Source organism: Macaca nemestrina, chromosome 13 (genome assembly GCF_043159975.1).
Source record: "Macaca nemestrina isolate mMacNem1 chromosome 13, mMacNem.hap1, whole genome shotgun sequence".
Taxonomy (NCBI): domain Eukaryota; kingdom Metazoa; phylum Chordata; class Mammalia; order Primates; family Cercopithecidae; genus Macaca; species Macaca nemestrina.
The window spans coordinates 60,187,467-60,206,747 of record NC_092137.1 but is presented as its reverse complement, the minus strand read 5'-3'; the positions used below and the strand labels follow the sequence as shown (position 1 = coordinate 60,206,747).

The following is a 19,281-nucleotide window of genomic DNA, read 5'->3' as shown; positions in this document are numbered from 1 at the left end:
AGGAAGTTCATACTTGGTCATTGTGAGTTAGAAGCCTGGCACACTACTGTCTTACTGGTGTCTCTGAGAATCGCCTTCTGTAGTCCTGATGCACAGCTCAGGTCTGAGACAGAGAGCAGGAGGGTGGAAAGACAGTGTGATGCACTGAGGACGCCTGCCTCAGATGCATAACCTGAACCTAATCATGAGGAAACATCAGGCAAACTGAAGTTGAAGGACATGCTACAAATAAGTGGCCTGTACTCTTAAAAAATGTCAATGTGAAAGACCAGCCTAACTTTAAGATCAGCTTGAGGTTTCTGCTGAGACCGCTGATGGTGGCCGCCTTGGGAATAACACCTCTCTTTGTATAAGATTTCAGGACTCCCCATTCCCACCAGAGCCCTAGATGGTGAAGGAAAACAAGGACAAGCATGCTAACCTTACTCCTCCTACCACTAAATGCAAGGACTCTCTGCTCTTCCTTATGAGGAGGTGACTGGCTGGCTAGCTCATGCATAGCATTTTTTAAATGAAAGTGGTCATTGGAGAGAAAGGGTAGAAATTTCAAAACACAAAAAGCAAAAACAAAAACAAAAACAAACCTTGTTTATAGAAATTGCCACCCTCAGCACAGCTTGCTCAAGCATTGTCCTGTGGGAGCAGCCTTCTGGAAATGGAGGGAAGGACACAAAGCCATGCCACCCCCAAGAAAATGCCAGATTGTCTTCCAGGAAAGTTGGCCCAGCTTTTCCATAGTTTCAGACCCTTGATAGCTCTTTCCTTGGGCTTAATTCAGAAGATGAGGCTCTTCTGGAGCAGGACTCTTTCTGTAACCTTAGGTCTTAATTACTTCTGCACAGAAAGGGAGGCATCCTTGGTCTTTTCCAACTCTAAAATTGTATAACTATATTAATAATATGCAGTATACTATACAGATATATGTGCATTGAATGACATGCTTGTAATATCTCATATAACGTCTGTAATTTAATATTGTTTATAAAGTTATCAGAATGACTTCTGGGTAGGTCTGGACATTTTTGTTTTCATTAATCACACTAAAAATAATACCTCTTTAAAGAGCCCATATTGATAGCATGGGTTCTGATCAAGTTACATACCCTGCAGAAGAATGCGTATTGTATTGCTTTTACTCTAAAAAAGAGGGTTTATAATGTGGGTGTTTCTGTACCAAAGCAACAGATTCTAATAAGTTTCTACTATAATGTTCTTCACATATCTAGAAAATATCTCATATTCTCTGTAAGTAAGACCATCATTTCTTGGCTACATAAGCAGACTGATGGTTTTAAACCAATTTTAGTTAATAAATCTCTTTGAAAATTGGATAAAAATTATGACCTTTTTCTCCTGAAATGCTCATAGGTGCAAGATATTGCATACAATGTCAGAGGCTTTTCAGACTGTCTAGAAGGTCTTCAATGCCGGATTGAGAATCCCTGCTGTACAGGTATAAATACAGTAGTTTCTTTTTATCCGAAGTTTTGCTTTGTGTGGTTTGAGTTACCGGTAGTCAACAGTGGTCTGAAATGTTAAATAGAAAATTCCAGAAATAATTCATAAGTTTTAAATTGTGTGCTGTTTCGAGTGGTGTGATGAAATCTTGTGCTGTCTTGCTCAGTCCCACCTGTGATGTGACTCACGCTTTTGTGCAGAATATCCATGGTGTCTTCATTCACCATCCATTAGTCACTCAGTAGCCATCTCAGTTATCAGATCAACTGTCATGGCATTGCAGTGCTCATGTTCAAGTGACCCTTATTTTACTTAATAACGGCAGCCTCAAAGTGCAAACAGTAGTGATGGTAACACATTGTTATGAGTGTTCCATTTTATTATTTTTGTTGTTAATCTCTTACTGTGCCTAATTTATAAATTAAATTTCATCATAGGCATATATAGGAAAAGCATAGTGTATATAGGGCTCCATACTATCTGGAGTTCCAGGCATCCACTGGGGATCCAGAAATGTATCCCCCAGGGATAAGGGAGGATACTGTATGTTGAAGAGAATGGGACACAATCAGCTACTTGCTCAGAGGGAGTTTGGAAAAAAGGTACCTAAAATCAAGTAATTACAATTTTCATACCCTGAGAGGATACAGGATTGCTAAGTCTCCTCTATGCTGTAAGCAGAACTGCCTCAGTCACTGTTGCCACCAAGGTACAGGAGTCCTGTATTGAGTCTTTGCTGGAATTCCTGGGACATCCTGCCAACTTCAGGCTCCCCTTGATTTTTGGGGACTGGTCTCATTTCTAACGGACAGATAGAGGATCAATGAGCAGAACTTTATGGCTGTTGCAAGTTCACACAAATCTCGCACCTACTCATTTTCCTGGGGTGGTGATTGTCTGTGTAGGTGGAGCTCACTACTGGTCACACAGCTTGCCAAGCAGAGCTCTATGAGAGATGCCTACAGATTTGCTTCCTGAGACATAGCTCTGTTCTCCATCCCCCATCATGTTAGCGCATCCGGATAAGTGCCAGAATAAAAGAGAGAGTAGGAGAAACACATTGCTGTATAGCTGTGGAGTTTTCTCTGTCCTTGGATTTTGAATTTTTGGTTGTTGACCATTGGCTAGGACCATATGGCTCTCTGTTGTTTTCATTCACATCTCCTCTCCAGCTCCCCACACAATGTTGGGACTGTTTGCAAGGCTCCTTTCCATCAGTCCGCCCAGCAGCATATGACATCTCAGGGATTTACATTTTTAATTTAATCATTAGCTTAATGTTTGGGGGACATTAGTCATAGGAAGTTAGTCTCATTCATCCAGATGCATTTTTGAAAGTTACAGCTCTTTTCTGTCTACCATAATGCCCCCCTTGAGCATGACTTCTCCCATTTCCTTTAAAAAACACTCTGTTCTTCTGGAACTTTCAAATAAAGACATCAAAGCTGGAAGGAATTATTAACTCAGAAACTACATTTGAGACTTCCAGAGGAGTTGAACCTGGCTGGAGTTGTGGAGAAACAGTATTGGTGTAGGGTCAGGAAATGACTTAAACTTGATCTTCAAGGACTTGAAATTGCTCCCCTGAAAAATGGAAAGGCACTTCTCTTGCCTACAACCCTCTGGGGAGACCTGAGTCCAGTGCTTGCTTTCCCTTCAATGCAAATGAATGAACGAAGTTTGCTCCCTAGGCTTCTGGCCAACAGAACTGGAACCATTTTTGGAAGTTGGGCTGCTTTTTGTGTTCTTCAGCTTTGTAAGTTTCTGGACAGATGGCTCTGGAGGGGAAGGTGGGGCTTGGCATGGGCTTTGGAAATGTTGCCTTTAGATAGAAGGGAGGAAGATTATTTCAAGTGAGCCAGTGACTTGAGAAAAAGTGTGGAAGCAGGTATAATAATGAATATTCTGGGCCCTATGAATGCATCTATATGAATGTAAGTGGGATATCAAAGTTGTTCAGCCTGGATAGAGCAGGCTGGGGCAAGGGTAGAAGTTTTCTTACCATGTTCTTTAGAGTTTGGAGTTTATTCTGTGGGTAGTCTAGAGCCACTGGAAGCATGTGAGTTTGGGAATTTCAGGGTCAAATCAGTTTTAGAATTGTTAGTTTGATAGTGGTTATCATGTAACTGGTCTCATGGGAGTCCCTTTGTGGAGCTTCCTTTCTCAAATGAACAAAGGCCAGTGTTTTTTTCTTGATAGTGAAATTATTTTGACCATAGAGTTGCCATTCTTTATATGACTAAGGACCCTCTTTCCATTTTCAATACAGTTTAAGAAATCTTCTTGTAACCCTCTCCTCTCCAAGTTGAGCCATTGGACTGCAGTTATCTCAAGCACAAAGCCTTACCAACATTTCCCTACAGAGCCTACACTTGATTGTTTGTAGACAAAGTCAGCCATGCCTTGGTCATGATCCAGAGAAGCCCATTCTTTCTGTATTCTGTAACCCTTTCTGGGCTGCACCCTCATGACTCCCACGTGTCCTACCCCCATCTCTCTTTGCCTTATTCTTCATCTGACCATTTCCCATTAATAACATCCTGCAACAGGAAAACTATCCTTTTCTCATTCAAGGAACTGAAAAAGTAACTTTCTCCTTATAGCTCACCTGCTCAAGAGCCTCTCTACAACTCTTTTGGACCTCATTGCAACCTGAATAATTCAATTCCTTCACTTTCTTTCTGTCACCTCCACATGTCATGTATCTAACTTATCACATTCACGATTTATAAATACCCTTCCCCATTTTTCTTTCTTCCCACCTGCCCAGAAAATGCACCCTCTAGAGAGGCCCAGCAATATACTGTGATTGTGCCTATAATTAAACAGCCAAACATTGCTGGGAAGGAAGGAAGGAAGGAAGGAAGGAAGGAAGGAAGGAAGGAAGGAAGGAAGGAAGGAAGGAAGGAAGGGAGGAAGGAAGGAAAACAGTGAGAGAGAGAGAGAGGGAGGGGAGAGGGAGGGAGGGAGGGAAGGAAGGAAGGAAGGAAGAAAGGAAAGGAAGGAAGGAAAAGAAAGAAGAAATAAAAGAAAGGAAGGAAGAGAGAAAGAAGGAAATAAAGAAGAGAGAAAGAGAAGGAAGAAAGAAGAGAAAGAGAAAAGGAGAGGAAGAGAAAGAAAGAGGGAAAGAGAATCATCATATGACCAAACAGGTTATTTCCACTGTAAATTCACCTTCACTACCCTCAGCTGGGCTTTCAACATTGCCCAGCATTTCCCCTATAATTCTGTATCCAGTAGGATTGCTCTCTCCATCTCCTCAGTGACAAATGCATCATTTCCTCTCCTCCTCTTCTATCATCCCTGTCTTCCACCTCAGTGGACTACCAGGACTAAAAATACATATATGCACGTTTTTTTCTCCAACATCATTTAAACACAGTTTCGTTTATTTAGGTCTAAGCTGTACATTCAAATTGTTCAAAATTCAAAAGGTCTGAAAATCAACATTTTACCTTATTTCTTCATAATTCCAGTTCTCCTTCCAATGGGCCACCAATATTTTCAGTTGTATGTTTCCAGAGACAACTTATATATGTATAAAAGCAAATATTACATATGCATATTCTCTCCTCTCTCTCTTTTCTTTTACATATATAGTAGCACTTTGATTTTTGTTTTTACTTAACCACACATCAGAAATAAATTGACTTCATTACATAGAATTTTTATTTTTGTAGATGATGTTATTATATTCCATTATATGGATGCATTTTTTATTTAGCCAGTCTGTTATTGATGGTCACTTCCAGTATTTTGCTAGTATAAATTATGCAATAGTGAATACATTGAAACCTACATCATTTTGCATATGTGTTGATATATTTATAAAATAAATTCCTAGAAGTATTATGGATGTGTAAAATGGTGTGTTACTTGCTGTTTTAATAGATATTGTTGGATTCCTCTCCACAGAGATTGTACTAAGTTACACTCCCTCCAGCAGTGTACAGGACTACCTGTATCTTCAGGCTTGCCACCACAGCATGCTACCCATTTTTGGTTTGTTTGTGTGTTTGTTTTGAGATGGAGTCTTGCTCTGTCTCCCAGGCTGGAGTGCAGTGGTGGTGCAATCTTGGCTCACTGTAACCTCTTCCTCCCAGATTCAAGCAATTCTCCTGTCTCAGCCTCCCGAGTAGCTGGGACTACAGGCACAGGCCACCACATCCACCTAATTTTTGTATTTTTAGTAGAGACGGGGTTTCACCATATTGGTCAGGCTGGTCTCGAACTCCTGACCTCAAGTGATCCACCGGCCTCAGCCTCCCAAAGTGCTGGGATTACAGACGTGAGCCACTGTGCCTGGCCTACTCTTTTTTTTTTTTTTTATCTCTACCTATCTGATAGATGGGAAAAGTTTTCTTACTGTCATTGTAATTCACATTTCCACAGAGAATATTGAAGCCATTGAAGACTTCCATAATTTTATCTCCACCATAACCATAAACATATCAGATCCCACTTTTGTCTCTTTTGATTCCTACCTATAACATTAAAAAGGGTATACCCTCTTCAGTCAAAAAATCCATATATGTTCTAGATACATGTTCTAGTCCCTTTCTTGGGCAGTGCTCTTCATTGATGAGCCCTGTTTTTATTTGCTTCATCTTCAACCATTCCCTCCTTACGATATCCTTTCCACTGACTTTCAAGCAAGCATTAGTAGCTCTCACTCTTCAAGTATTTTCCATTAACCCCACATACCCCTTCCACTTACTACCCTAACTCTAGTACACAGCCAGACCACACTGAAGGTTTGTATAAATGTTTCCTCCTGCACTTCCTCAGCACACAAGTTGTTCTTCAATACATCCCAGGTATCTTCTCCACCTCTCCTGGTTGCTCTGGAAGAAGTCATCGGTGACCTCTATGCTGCTACTTCTAATGTTGACTATTTAGCTCTCATTTTATTTGATCCCTTCTTGGCAGCATTTGTCAAACTTGGCTTCTCCCTTCTTCTTGTGATACTCTCTTCTCCTGATGTCCACAATAACACACTCCTGGGTTTCCTTCCCTATTCCTGGTCAATTCTTCAGCCTACTTTGCTTGCCCTTCTTTCCCTACCTGGTCCTAACTGTTGTCTTCCCCAGATATTCATTTCTATTTTATATTCTCTCCCAAAGAGAACTTATTTTACTCCCAGTGATTTAAAGGCCAGTTACATGCAATAGCTCCCAAATGTCTATCTCTAGCTGCAGCTTCTCTTCTGAGTTCTGGGCCTGGATGTCCAACTGTCTACTGTCTACTTTAAATCTTCTGTTGGATATCTCACTTGCATTTTAAATTTAAGACGTCCAGAACTGAAATCTTTTTCATCCTCCCCACTCAAATCTTTTTCTTCTCTAGTATTTCCCATATCTGTAAGTGGTACCTCCACCATATGGCTGCACATGCCACTAGTTTAGGCATTATCCCAGAAAGATCCTACAGTTCCAGTCCCATATCCAATTTATAAACATTTCTATTCTTTTGCTCTTCAACACATAGCTCAATTTCATTATGTTTTCCTATTTCGAATGATCCTGCCTTTATCAAATCCACAGCATTTTTCTGGGATCACTGCAATAGCTTCTAGCCAATGTCTTCTAACTGCATGTAGTCTGTTGTCACAAAAGAAGCCAGCATTTGTAAACACACCAACTAGGTAATGTTACTTCCCTTCTTAAAACCTTTCATAAGCTTTCTATTATACTTACCATAAGGTCCAAACACTGTGTTACCATTATTATGCAGATACTACTCTGGTGACCTTCTTGATATCCATTCCTGTCCCTTTCCTACTAGAATCTGCCTGGTTACACGGTTACACTTCCTACCTCCCTTGCAAAAACAGGTATGGTTATGTAACAGATCTGACCAAAGATATGTAAGTGGAAATGTTGTCTGGAAGTTCTAGGAAGGGTCCTTTAAGGAATCTCAGGTGGGGCATGTTTTTGGCCCTTCCTCCATTCTTCCTTCCTATTGCCTGGAATGCAAATATGAGGGCTGGATCTCCACTAACTTCTTTGGATCATGACAGGACCTGTCAGGTGCAAGCCACTTGCTAGATGATAGTGTAAAAAGATGAAAGAAATCCTAGTCCTGAATGCTATGAAGCTGCAATACTAGTCCTGGTCTGCCCATCTCTGGATTTCTTATATGAGTAAGAGAAATCAGCTTCTGTTTTCTTCATGCCACTGTTATTTTGTGTTTGGGTTATATGCAGCTGAACTTAATGTTAACTGCTACATATGGCTTATCAGGCCTTGTGTGATGATCCAGCCCTTGTTCTCCTCTTTGACCTCCTCTCATGTGCCTGTTCCCCTGGATCCTGATCCACTCTCGGCAGTGTTATTCTATCAGTTTCTTGAACTCCTTGCCACCTCAGGCCTTCCCATCTGTCCTTCCCCTGCCTGGAATGCTCTTCTACTCCTTCTTTGCCTGGCTAACTCCTGTCACCTTTCAGGTTTGAGTTTAAACACCCTATACTTGAAGAGACTTTCTCTGATTCTCTGATCTAAATTATGTTTCCTGTTTCTCTCACACCACTCTGATTTTTCCTTCACAATACTGATTCTAATTTGAAATAACATATATATATTTTTAATGTTGGTCTCTCTACCATGGCAAAATTCATGTCTGTTTGCTCAGTACTTACATCAAAAACCTACTTCTAGGCCAGGAGTATACTCAAATAGTAGTTGAATCAATGGGAGAAAATATAGAGTTTGGTTCAAAGAGTGGGATCGCAAACCTAAGATTCTGGGTTTTAGTCTTGACTCTTACTAGTTGTGTGACTTCAGTCTAGTTACTTAACTCTTTAAGCCTCATTTTACTGATCTTTAAATGAGGTTAATGGTAGAATGTTCCTGAGGGGATTGTGGTGAAGATTCCATGACCAAATAAAACTAAAGAATTCAACATAGTGCCTTTCACAGAGAAAATGCTCAGTATACAATAGCTATTATTAATGAGTAAACGAAGGAATCAATGAAAAAGCCAAGGTCATTTCTGGCAGTATGTTACCTGACCCAGAAAAGAGACCAGTGCTCAGGAGTGGCCTTCATTTGTTGTGGTTGTAGTGCTTCAGCCAAATAACAGTGGAAGTAATACATCACAGGCATTTTGAGTGTCCACCTTGACCCTTTTGCAGGGGCAACTCAAATGCTGTGCAGTAACAAGGCCCTCCCTTGGCCTTTGATACTTATTTCCCTTGTTTCTAAAGCACTTGAACTCACTATTCCAGCACCTACCACTCGCTCTCAGAGGGCATGTCTTCCCTATCCTTGGGGATGGGATGCCAGTCTCTTCCATGCTGGGCCATGTCTTAATGTGCCTACCCTTCCCTGACTACTGAGCAAAATTCTTCTAGAAGTGAGATTTTAGTCCTTCTTATCCAATAAGGGGAGAACCAAAACACTAATCAGTGAAGAATGTGGAAAGGGAGATAGTAGTTGACTTCCTGTGCACAAACCCCTCCTTACCCAGTTACTTCAGACTCCTGCAAGATTTAGAGAAGCCATATCCGAGTTTTAGTTCTATTGAGGAAACTCCAAAACCATAGTTTTGGAGAGGCTTCAAACGTTCCCCGGATGAGTTGTCTTCCCATTTATAAGACAATCCAAAGTCCTGTATTTAGTAAGAGTGGAGCAGGACACACACACACACACACACACACACACACACACACATATGCAACAATCCACTCTGGATTCGCTGTAATCCTGGCTTGAACATTCAAGAGAATACTTGAATAATACTTACCTACCTCACTGGGGTGTTGTTAACAATTAATTAGTTAATGTTTATAAAGCACTTTGCAGATGTAAAGTGCTTTTTAAGTGCTAAGTATTATTATTATTAAGCAGAAGTTCTATGGTTTAGCTGAAAATATTTTTTTGCAATCACACGTTTAGCTGTAAATAAATCAAGCTTATTTACAAGAGGGTTTTCCTTTTAGGGTCACCTCCTTGTTATTATCATTTAGCTAATCTCTTTTATTCTCCTTTGGATTACAAATAGAGCTGCCTCATCCTGAAAACTTCTTTGAGATAATTTCAAGAATATCACAGAAAAATAAATACCCAAAGAGACTACCCGTTTCCTCAAGAGTGAGGCTATGTATTTATTCAAGAAAAACTCTATGCCTTACTTTATATACAAGAGTTTCTGTGCAGAGTTCCTAATTTAGGTCTACACTGAAAAAAAATACAGTTAGAACAGTGTCTTATCAAATAGGACAGAGGAATAAATCTGCTACATTTGATGACAATAATAATAGCAATAAGAACAATACTAGGGATTGGAAAGATTTTAGGTTTTATTTCCTCATTCCTCTGTCTTTCATCTGTCTTTGTTCTTTAAAAGCCTATGATGAAGGTGGGGGTAGGAGGCCGAGGAAGAAGCAAGTGGCATCTATGGCACAGCCATACACAAGCTGTCCAGTGGCAGAACAGCCTTAATGAAGTAGTAAAGTGTCTAAGTCCACAGCAACCTGCAAGTCAAGTTCTTTCTTCCAGTGCCTTAGGCAATTCCATGGGAGTGAAGCTGGATCTTTAATGAACTTAGTAGACTATAAATCAACAAGGGATATGACACTGGGAAAAGGGATGAAACAAGAAAATCAGACAATGAAGCCTGCTGCTGCTCTCTTACTAAAAAAAGCACACTGTGTTTTTGATGGACTATATTCTTTGGCATATTCTTGTGGGTTTTTTTTTTTTTCAGGTATAGTTGGACAGTAGCTATTTTTAGCAGGGGCAAAAGTTGTCCAGATATTGTATCAGTACCATGCAAGAGTTATATCTTTTATGTGTAATTTAAGGGTAGGTGGGAACAACCAAGCTGAATTACTGACATCGTAAGGAAATGAAACATCAAACTGCTGACCACATGCATTTTATATTATTTAATTAAAAGTAGATAACGGTGCATGAATGAACCACAAATCAGATAAAAATGGCAGCATTTTCTCATATTTAACACATATTTGACTTGTGATTGTGTGACAATTTACTAGAACAGGTCCATGATGTCTCCAAATAGAAAATCAGGAGTGTAATTAAAAAATACTGCAGGGGAGAAGCAATAACTTCAACCTTGAGCAGAGCTAATCACAGCCACAGTTCTCAACAATGTTACTCTCATTTAATCAGTCTCTTCTACTTCCTTCTTTACTGTGGAATAAAAAATGAAAATCATCAGAATTTTGCTAACTCGAAATGTTTAAATATACAGTATGTCTTTTAGAGAAATAAAGAAGAGGAATGGTTTACAAATTCTAGGTGTCAAGATTCTCTGCTTATTATTTATTTTACTGGAGTCTCATTAAATGACCAACAGTCAGTCATTCAGAGTTGTGCCTCAGGACAGAACTGCTAATTCACTGCACAATCTTTAGAGTTTTTAGTTTCATCAGATGTGCAGTTGTGGGAATGTCCATCTTCTCCTTTTCAGTATCAGGAGCAACCATTCCTAAATTGTGCAAAGAATATTCTAAGGAATCTAATCCCTTTAGCACCCATTCAAACGTGCCTGTATAGGAGCTGAGCCTCCTCAGCCCTGACTGGGAAACAGTGCCACAGAGAGTGGTCCCAAGTCTCTAGGCTCCATGTGACCTTCACTGCTAGGCTCCACTTGACCTTCAGACCAAATGGAGAAGAATTTGGTGTCTTCTATACTTTCTGGTCTTTGTTTTATGATTTCATCAACTGACCTACCTTTGTTCAGGAAAGTTCACAAAAATCCTTCTCTACCTTAGTTATTTTGTCAGAGAGTGAAAGCTAAGTACCTAAATATATTCAATGACAAAGTGTTTATAACTATTTGATATTTTAATACCTTTTCCTGCCTTGGATCGAACAAGCCCCTGAAGTGTTTCTACATTATTCACCCTTCCTTTAGTTCCCAGTCAGAATAAATTCCCTGTTCTTTAAACTAAAATCTTGCATTTCTTACCCTTTGTTACCCAAAAATTAAGGGACATACTTGGAATTTTATCCATAGAGAAGGGTTTCAGTTCATAGGAGGAGTGGTATAGAGGTTGATAATTCCAAGTAAACAAGAACCTAACTCCTTTCTCTTATATCCTGAACAAGTCTGATGCAGAGAGTTGCCCATGGAGGACCTTCGCCAGGGAGGGAGGGGCTTGGATCAACTTGGTTGGTTTAGCAGATGAAAATATCTCAGTGAGCATACCAGGTACCACTAGGGGTTGAGAGGATTTGGGAAACAGATGATTTCAAGTCAAAAGATCAGTGAGAGAATAACCACCGAATGCAAGGGAGAGTTAAGAACAGGGTGGAATTGGGTGGGAGATGTGGTTCAAGAGAAGAGTTCAGAACTAAGGCAACTTAGTAAGTGTGGAAGAGTCCCATTCCTCCTGAAATATTGCCCAGTGGGCATTGTGTGAATGATGATGGCAGCTTAAAGGACTTTTAGAAAGTGTGGCAGAAACTGGGAAAATGAAACCAAGTCAATTGAGTAAAGTTGTGGAGTATACTGAGATTTCTAGTAGGAAATGAATATAAACTTAGTCTGAAGGCAATGAACAGGCCAGAATTACTCTATTTCATTGATTTAAAAACATGTATAGTATAATGTTTTCACATCTCTTAGTTGGCTTGCGTCTCACAGTTGATGTCCTCTTGGAGTTATAAAATAGGGTCTAGCATGAAAGGCATGAAGGCACAAGAAATAGATGGACCTCTGGCTACACACAGTCCTCCAGGGATGGGAGGGCAGAGGGGAGCTTTCCATTGTTTATTAAGTGAGAGTATTGTGAGCATGACCTTTTTCCTATCACTGTGATTTTTCAAATGAAGCTTTTAGAATGTTTCACTCAGATGCTGGATCTCAGCTTCCTCTTTTCTGACATTGTAACTCATTCCTCCTTTCTTCTATTTCAACTATGTTATCTTTTTTATTTAGGGAAAGGTTGGTGGGGAGGGTGTAAGAGTTCAGCTTAAACGCCAGCCCCTCAGAGAGGCCTTCCCAGACAACCCAACAAATAACCATCTCCCATTCACTTCTATCACTGCGTCCAATTTTATCCTCATCATAGCATTTATTACTATTATTTCTTTCTCTTTTTTTTTTTTGAGACAGAGTTTCGCTCTTGTTGCCCAGGCTGAAGTACAATGGCGTGATTTCGGCTCACTGAAACCACCTCTCAGGCTCAAGCGATTCTCCTGCCTCAGCCTCCCGAGTAGCTGGGATTACAGGCATGCACCACCATGCCCGGCTAATTTTGTATTTTTAGCGGAGACTGGGTTTCACCATGTTGGTCAGGCTGGTCTTGAACTCCTGACCTCACGTGATCCACCTGCCTTGGCCTCCCAAAGTGATGGGATTACAGGCATGAGCCACTCCGCCCCACCATTACTATTATTTCTTATATTTATTATTATTATTTATTTTTTATTATTTTCTGATAGTTTCTTATTAATTCATTGATTCATTTTGTTTATGGTCCATATTCTTTGTTAGGATATAAGCTCAGTAAGCATAAAGGTTTTATTCACCAAAGTGTCTTCTGTTCATGCCTGGCACATAACTGACTCTGAATAAACATGTGTAGAATGATATGACCTTGAAAAGGGTTGAACTCTTCCCTGGAGTAAAATAATGAGCATTATATCCAACTAATGTGCTTTAGTATGTTTTGTGGGTTCCTCTACATTTCCCATGTATCTTTTTAATGGAATAAGGAACTTTAAGAACCATGTGATTCTGGGTCTGTAAGACAGCAACTCCTGAAGTGTAGCTTGAGATTTTCTAGAAACTTAAATTAAAGCATCTCCATCTCCTTGTCTGGGATTATGCGTGCTGATTCAGCTTCAAATCAGCTGGCAACTATTATTTACCCTTAAGTTAAAAAGCAAGAAAACAACCTCTCTTCTAGCAAAGAGACAGATTCATGAAAAGTTTTCGTCTTACTATGTTGGCTCTGGTCTTAGTGATCCATACAGGCATAAAATATCTCTTATGTGTTTAAAATAGAATTATTATTAATATTATGCTAGTAGCTATAAGTACCAAAGTTATCACTTCAAAAAGTTTAAGCAGGCTGGAAAAAAACTATCAAAAGAAAGTAACCTGCCTCCACATACAGACAGCTCAGGTATTGCTTAGAAATGGAGATCATGCTAGTAGAAAATGTGAAAATGGATGTGAGTCATAAAACTAACTTTGAGTTTAACTTACATTAATCCTTTGAATGAACGTCCCTCTCAATGAAATTAACCTCTTTGATTTTAGCCTATATTAGACCTACTCCCATTATGCCCTTGTTTCAAGTTAAAAACAACATAAAAACAGATTCTGTTAACATTTTAAGTATGTGTAATACAAAGTCATCCAGGAATAATTAAGAGATATTTCTTGCTAAATATAAAAGCATGTGGAAATGCAGACATATGTAAGGAGAATAACCCTTATCCGATCATACTAGGGTCATCTTGATGTTGACAGGAATCAATGGCATGCTGGGCAAGAATAGTCTATGCAGTGTCACCATCATCATCTTCAGTTTGATGGTTCAGTGATGAGGCTGGCTACTCATACATGGATAAATTGTATTTATCATTCTTTCTGAAACCCCTTTCCCTCTTTCTTTTACTTAGTGGGTAAACTTGTCCAAACTGTAATGACTCAAGAGCTCACTCACTCATCAAGCATTCACTGAGCATCTGTCATATGACAGTTGCTGAAATGGGTTTTTGGGATACTAAGAGGGAGACTCTGATCATCCCTTTCAAATGGCCTGTGCATGGCTTTCCTGACAATATTATGGCAGGGTGAAGTGACACTAGGCTGTTTGAGTCACAAGTGAAAAAGAGTCACTGTGTGCCTGGAACATTTATTTTCAGGCTATAGAAAAGTGAGGTAAAGACCTAAGTACCCGGTGCTTGACAGAAATTTCCCTTTGGATCTAAATGTTTTCATCTTGAATAGACATGATCATTGGAGTAGAGTCATTCTTTGGGCACTTTTTGATTTATTTAAATTCACAATTTATAAGGTAAGTATCATAGTCTCCATTTTATGTATGAGGAACTTGAGGTTTAGAGAGGTTGAACTAGTTTCCTGTGGCTGCTGTAACAGATTATTAAAAACTATATGGCTTAAAACAAGATAAACTTATTGTCTCACAGTTCTAGGAGCTAAAAGTCAGAAATCAAAGTGTCATCAGGGCTGTGCTCACTACAGAAGCTCTAGGGGAGAATCTGTTCTTTTCCTCTTCCAGCTTCTCATTTCCATTGGCACTCCTTGACCTGTGGCAGCCTCACTCCAATCTCTGCCTCACGGTCACCTGGTCTCTCACTCTGCTCTCTACCCGTCTTGTCTTTTATATGTGTATTTATAAAGATGCATGTGTTTGCACTTGGGGCCTGCTTGGCTAACCCAGGATTATATCCTTATCACAAGATCGTTAACTTACTCACATCTGCAAAAACCTTTTTTCCAAGTAAGGTAACATGTACACGTTCAAGGGATTTGATATAAATATCTTTTGGGGAGCTAATTTTTAGCCTTTTTAGCCAAAGATTAAGCCTTTGTCCAGGGTTATTCAGTTGGTAGAGGTGAGTATTGAACATAGCCAGGTTTTATTTCATAGTCCATTTTTTAAATTGAATTAATTTTTAAAATGGACATATAGTAATTGTACATATTCATGGGATACATAGTGATGTTTTGATACATATAATGTATAATAATCAGATCAGGGAAATTAGCATATCCATCATGTCAAACATTGATCATTTCTTTGTATCGGGAATATTCAAAATTCTTCTAGCTATTTGAAACTATATATTATTGTTAACTATAGTCATCCTACAATGATATAGAACACTAGAATGTATTTCTCCTATCCAGCTATAATTCTGTATCCTTTAACAAATATCTCCCTGTCTCTCTCTTCCTCCTACCCTTCCCAGCCTCTAGTAACCTCTGTTCTAATTTTTACTTCTTTGAGATCAACTTTATTTTTTAATCTTCCACATATGAGTGAGGACATGTGGTGTTTGATTTTCTGTTCCTGGCTCATTTCATGTAACACAATGTCTTCTAGGTTCATCTACGTTGCCACAAATGACAGGGTTTCATTCTTTTATATGGCTGACTAATATTCCATTTTGCATGTATACCACTTTTTCTTTATCTATTCATCTGTTGTTGGATTCTTACGTTCATTCCATATCTTGGCTATTGTGAATAGTGCTGTAATAAACATGGGGGTACAGATGTCTCTTCCATACATCAATTTCCTTTTTTTTTTTTTGAATAAATTCCCAGTAGTGGGATTGCTGGATCAAATGGTAACTTTGTTTATAGTTTTTTGAGGAACCTCCATATTGCTCTTCAAAATGGCTGTACTAGTTTGCCCACCAACAGTGTATAAGAGTTTTCTTTTGTCATTTTTTGCATTTTCAATAATAAGCATCCTAACTGGGGTGAGATGATAACTCACGGTGGTTTCGATTTGCATTTCCCTGATAATTAGTGATGTCGGGCACTTTTTCATATACTTTTTGGTCATTTGTATCTCTTCTTTTGAGAAATGTCTGTTCATATCATTTTCCCAGCTTAAAATTGAGTTTTTATTTATTTTTATTTTTTTGCTGTTGAGATGTTTACATTCCTTGTATATTCTGGATATTAATCCTCTGTTGTATAAGTAGTTTACAAATATTTTCTCTCATTCCATAGGTTGTTTTTTCACTCTTGATTATTTCTTTTGCTGTTCAGAGGCTTTGTAGTGTGATATAAACCCATTTGTTTTATTTTCCTTTGCTTTCTGTACTTTTGAGGTCTTATTTATAAAATCTTTTCTCAGACCAATGTCCTGAAGTGTTTCCCCTGTGTTTTGTTCTACAAGTTTTAGGTCTTACATTTAGGTCTTTGATCCATTTTGAGTTGATTTTTGTATAGGGTGAGAGGGGAGAGTCTATTCTTTTAAACCTCCACACTGACTCTTAGAATATATGTATATTCGAGTAAAGTTTTCAATGTAATTATATAAGTAGTAGTTTCAACCTGGTCATTTAGCATGAAGAACTAGGATGTAGGCTGTATTGATAGAAGTGTTCTGTTATTTCCTTTTGATTCATTCAACAACCAGTATTTCCTGAGTGCCCACTATGTTCCAGGCTCTCTGCTGGCATGAAGAGTCAATGTTGAGCAAAAACAACCACCATCCCTATTCTTCCAAGTTCACTGTCCAGCAGGGAGACAGAGATAAACATAAAATGAGTCATTAATGGAAATCTAATCACAAACTGAAAAGGAAAAGAGAGCTAGAACAAAGAAAACTGACCCAGGCTGGATGTGGAAACAAGGTTTTCCTGAGAAGTGGTGTTTTGGTCAAGATCTGAAGCCTGAATAGGAGCTAACAGGTGAAGGAGAAGGTTGCAGGGGGAAAAACATCCCAGAAAGAGAAAATGACCCTGTGACAGAAAGGATTATCAACCTTCTAGGAATTGAAATAAGGCTAGAGCAGAGAATGAGACAGCTTTATCAATACAAGCATTTGTTTCTAGGTGTAGTTTCTGAGCAAAGAGTAAGATGCAATGGATTCTCTAAGATGGCAAACTCTTTGAGAGCAGGGAATGTGTTTTATCCATCTCTGGATACTCTGGCCAGTGTGGTATCTCACCCAGAGTATACACGCAAGGCTAACTTGTTGATTGACTTAATGAATAAATGAATAAATAAATTAGCCTTGACCTCGCAAATGCAGGCTATTTGACAAAGCCCGTGAAGTACCCATTGTCCCGCTTGCTCAGTGTTTCCTTTCTAATCCAGGGGGTCATAGTGTGCCCAAGGATATTCTGGCCATTGTTGTAGCCACATAATTGTCGCATGTAAGTGAAGGGTGGTGAGGGAGCCAGGAGTCAAAGACTTTTTGCATGCAGTTGTGAAAAAAGGGAAGGCCATTGACTGGAGGAGAGAAAGCCTAGAAAATCAAAACTAAAAGTTTCCTCACCCCTCAACACAGCCCGAGTCCTGGTATAGACATCCTGTTTGTATCCTGAGGACAAGGTAGAAGCACCCTCCTGATTTCCTGCCTCCCTTGGGAGACTTTTCTGCAGGCAGGCTTTTATCTGACGCTCCATTTTTAGGGTACAGCATTATAAAAGAGTTAAGTTTAGGTCTTGAAAAAGGGGACAGACTATGAAGACGGTTTTCTTACACTCCACTCTTAGTGTAACCTTCGTTGCTCACCACACATGGACCAAGCTAGATAGCTTGTCTGTTAGAAAAGATGTTCGTGGGATATATAATTTCTATAAACGCTCATTTAACTTCTTTATCCAAGGAGCTATAAAGGACAAATTTCCTTTCCATACAAAAACCCACTTAAAAGGACAAGGTCTTAGAGATTGTCTCAGAATTCACGATTAAGAGTTCTCCTTGGGATAACACCTGACTGGTTGTTTTAGCCACAGAAACACTGCAGATGTGAAGGCCTAGCTGCGGAAATCAGGTAACGAGACGGAAGACCCTCAGAGGTCTATATCTACAACTGCCACCATTCCAGACAGAAAACTCGCAGGGCTGACAAGTTGTTTGCTGGATTCTGCAAACCACATGTGGGGTGTCAACTCGGATATTGGTATGATGTTTTCAATTTGCTCCTAAAATAGAAATTGTATGCTGACTGTCTAGCTTTTAACTCCTAAAATACTCTTTCTTCCATTCTTTACTGTTTTTCCTCTTTTCCTCATCTCTTTCTTTGCTCATTATTTCTTTAGAGGTGGTATCAGGTGCTAAAACTGGGCAGTGAATCAGGGGAGCTCTAGACTGGGCTCTTACACTAAGTAGCTGTGTGGCCTGGGGCATGTCACAGAAGCTCTTTGAACCTTAGTTTCCTCATCTGTAAAATGGATCAGTAGATTCCCTGTGAAGCTACCACTGTGGCTTCATGCCTCCTTCTTCCCCCAGACAGTTCATTTTTGTCTCTCCAGTCCATAAGGCTCTCATCTTCTCTTTCCACTTGTATTCTTCACTTACATCCCTCTTCTTTTTCCTCTCTCTTTCTTGTTCTTGTGGAACAAATGGAGGATCAGAAGTCAGAACTGGTTTATTATCTCTTTGGAGAATAATGGAGGCATTTCTAAAGCCCTAATTGATAAGATAGCCATGCCTACAGGAACAAGCGTTTGCACTGCTTTGATTATGACATTCAGCACCGTTATATCACAGGCTGAGGAGAAGTCATCGGCTGTCAAAATATCTCAATGCGTGTTATGGAAATGGACTTGGATAAGAGGGGAGACTGATGGCTTATCTTTCCCTATGCATATCTTGTCCTTATTTATTTTCCTTCTATCGGGGGTGTGGTCCCATTGTGACTTCTCAGAGGGAGACCAAGAGATTCCTTGTTTATGCCTCTTCACTCTTCACAGGAGCCCAGCTTCTCCCTCAGCAGCATGGTGGATGATGCTGGATAAACTTGCCGGAGATTCTCTGTCCTTTCATCTGCTCTACCAGATTATACCTTCTTTCTACTTTGTTTTTCAAAGACAAGACCACCTTAGAACATGGCTTCTTCCAAAAGAGCATTTGGCAGCTTTCTTCTAAGCCTGAGGGGAGACTGAGAAGTGGTTTCTTCTCTTTCCTAATGCAGGTATTAAGCAGACTTAATATTCACTTACTCTGAAAAATCCCACTTCACAGAAACATTTTTTAACACGAGCCAACGCGTTTCTCCCTAATTCAGCACAATTGCGCCTGGTTTATATCCATTGATGTTAAATGATTTCCCGTTTAATATCAATTGGAAATGGCTGATTTCCTACCCCAAACAGTACTTAATGTCAATTATGGCAGGCAGGGCAG

The 19,281-nt window shown here is 39.5% G+C and overlaps 2 long non-coding RNA genes across 2 annotated transcripts in view; both read left to right on the top strand.

Annotated features, from left to right (window-relative positions):
• The window catches only part of LOC139357858 (uncharacterized), a 276,436-nt gene that overhangs the window by 117,129 nt on the left and 140,026 nt on the right, over positions 1 to 19,281 (top strand). The window lies entirely within an intron of this gene.
• Positions 16,094 to 19,281, top strand: part of LOC139357857 (uncharacterized) — a 28,638-nt gene continuing 25,450 nt past the window's right edge. Inside the window, exon 1 of the long non-coding RNA XR_011611755.1 lies at positions 16,094 to 19,069. This is a non-coding gene — a long non-coding RNA (uncharacterized lncRNA). The remainder of the gene's footprint in view (positions 19,070 to 19,281) is intronic.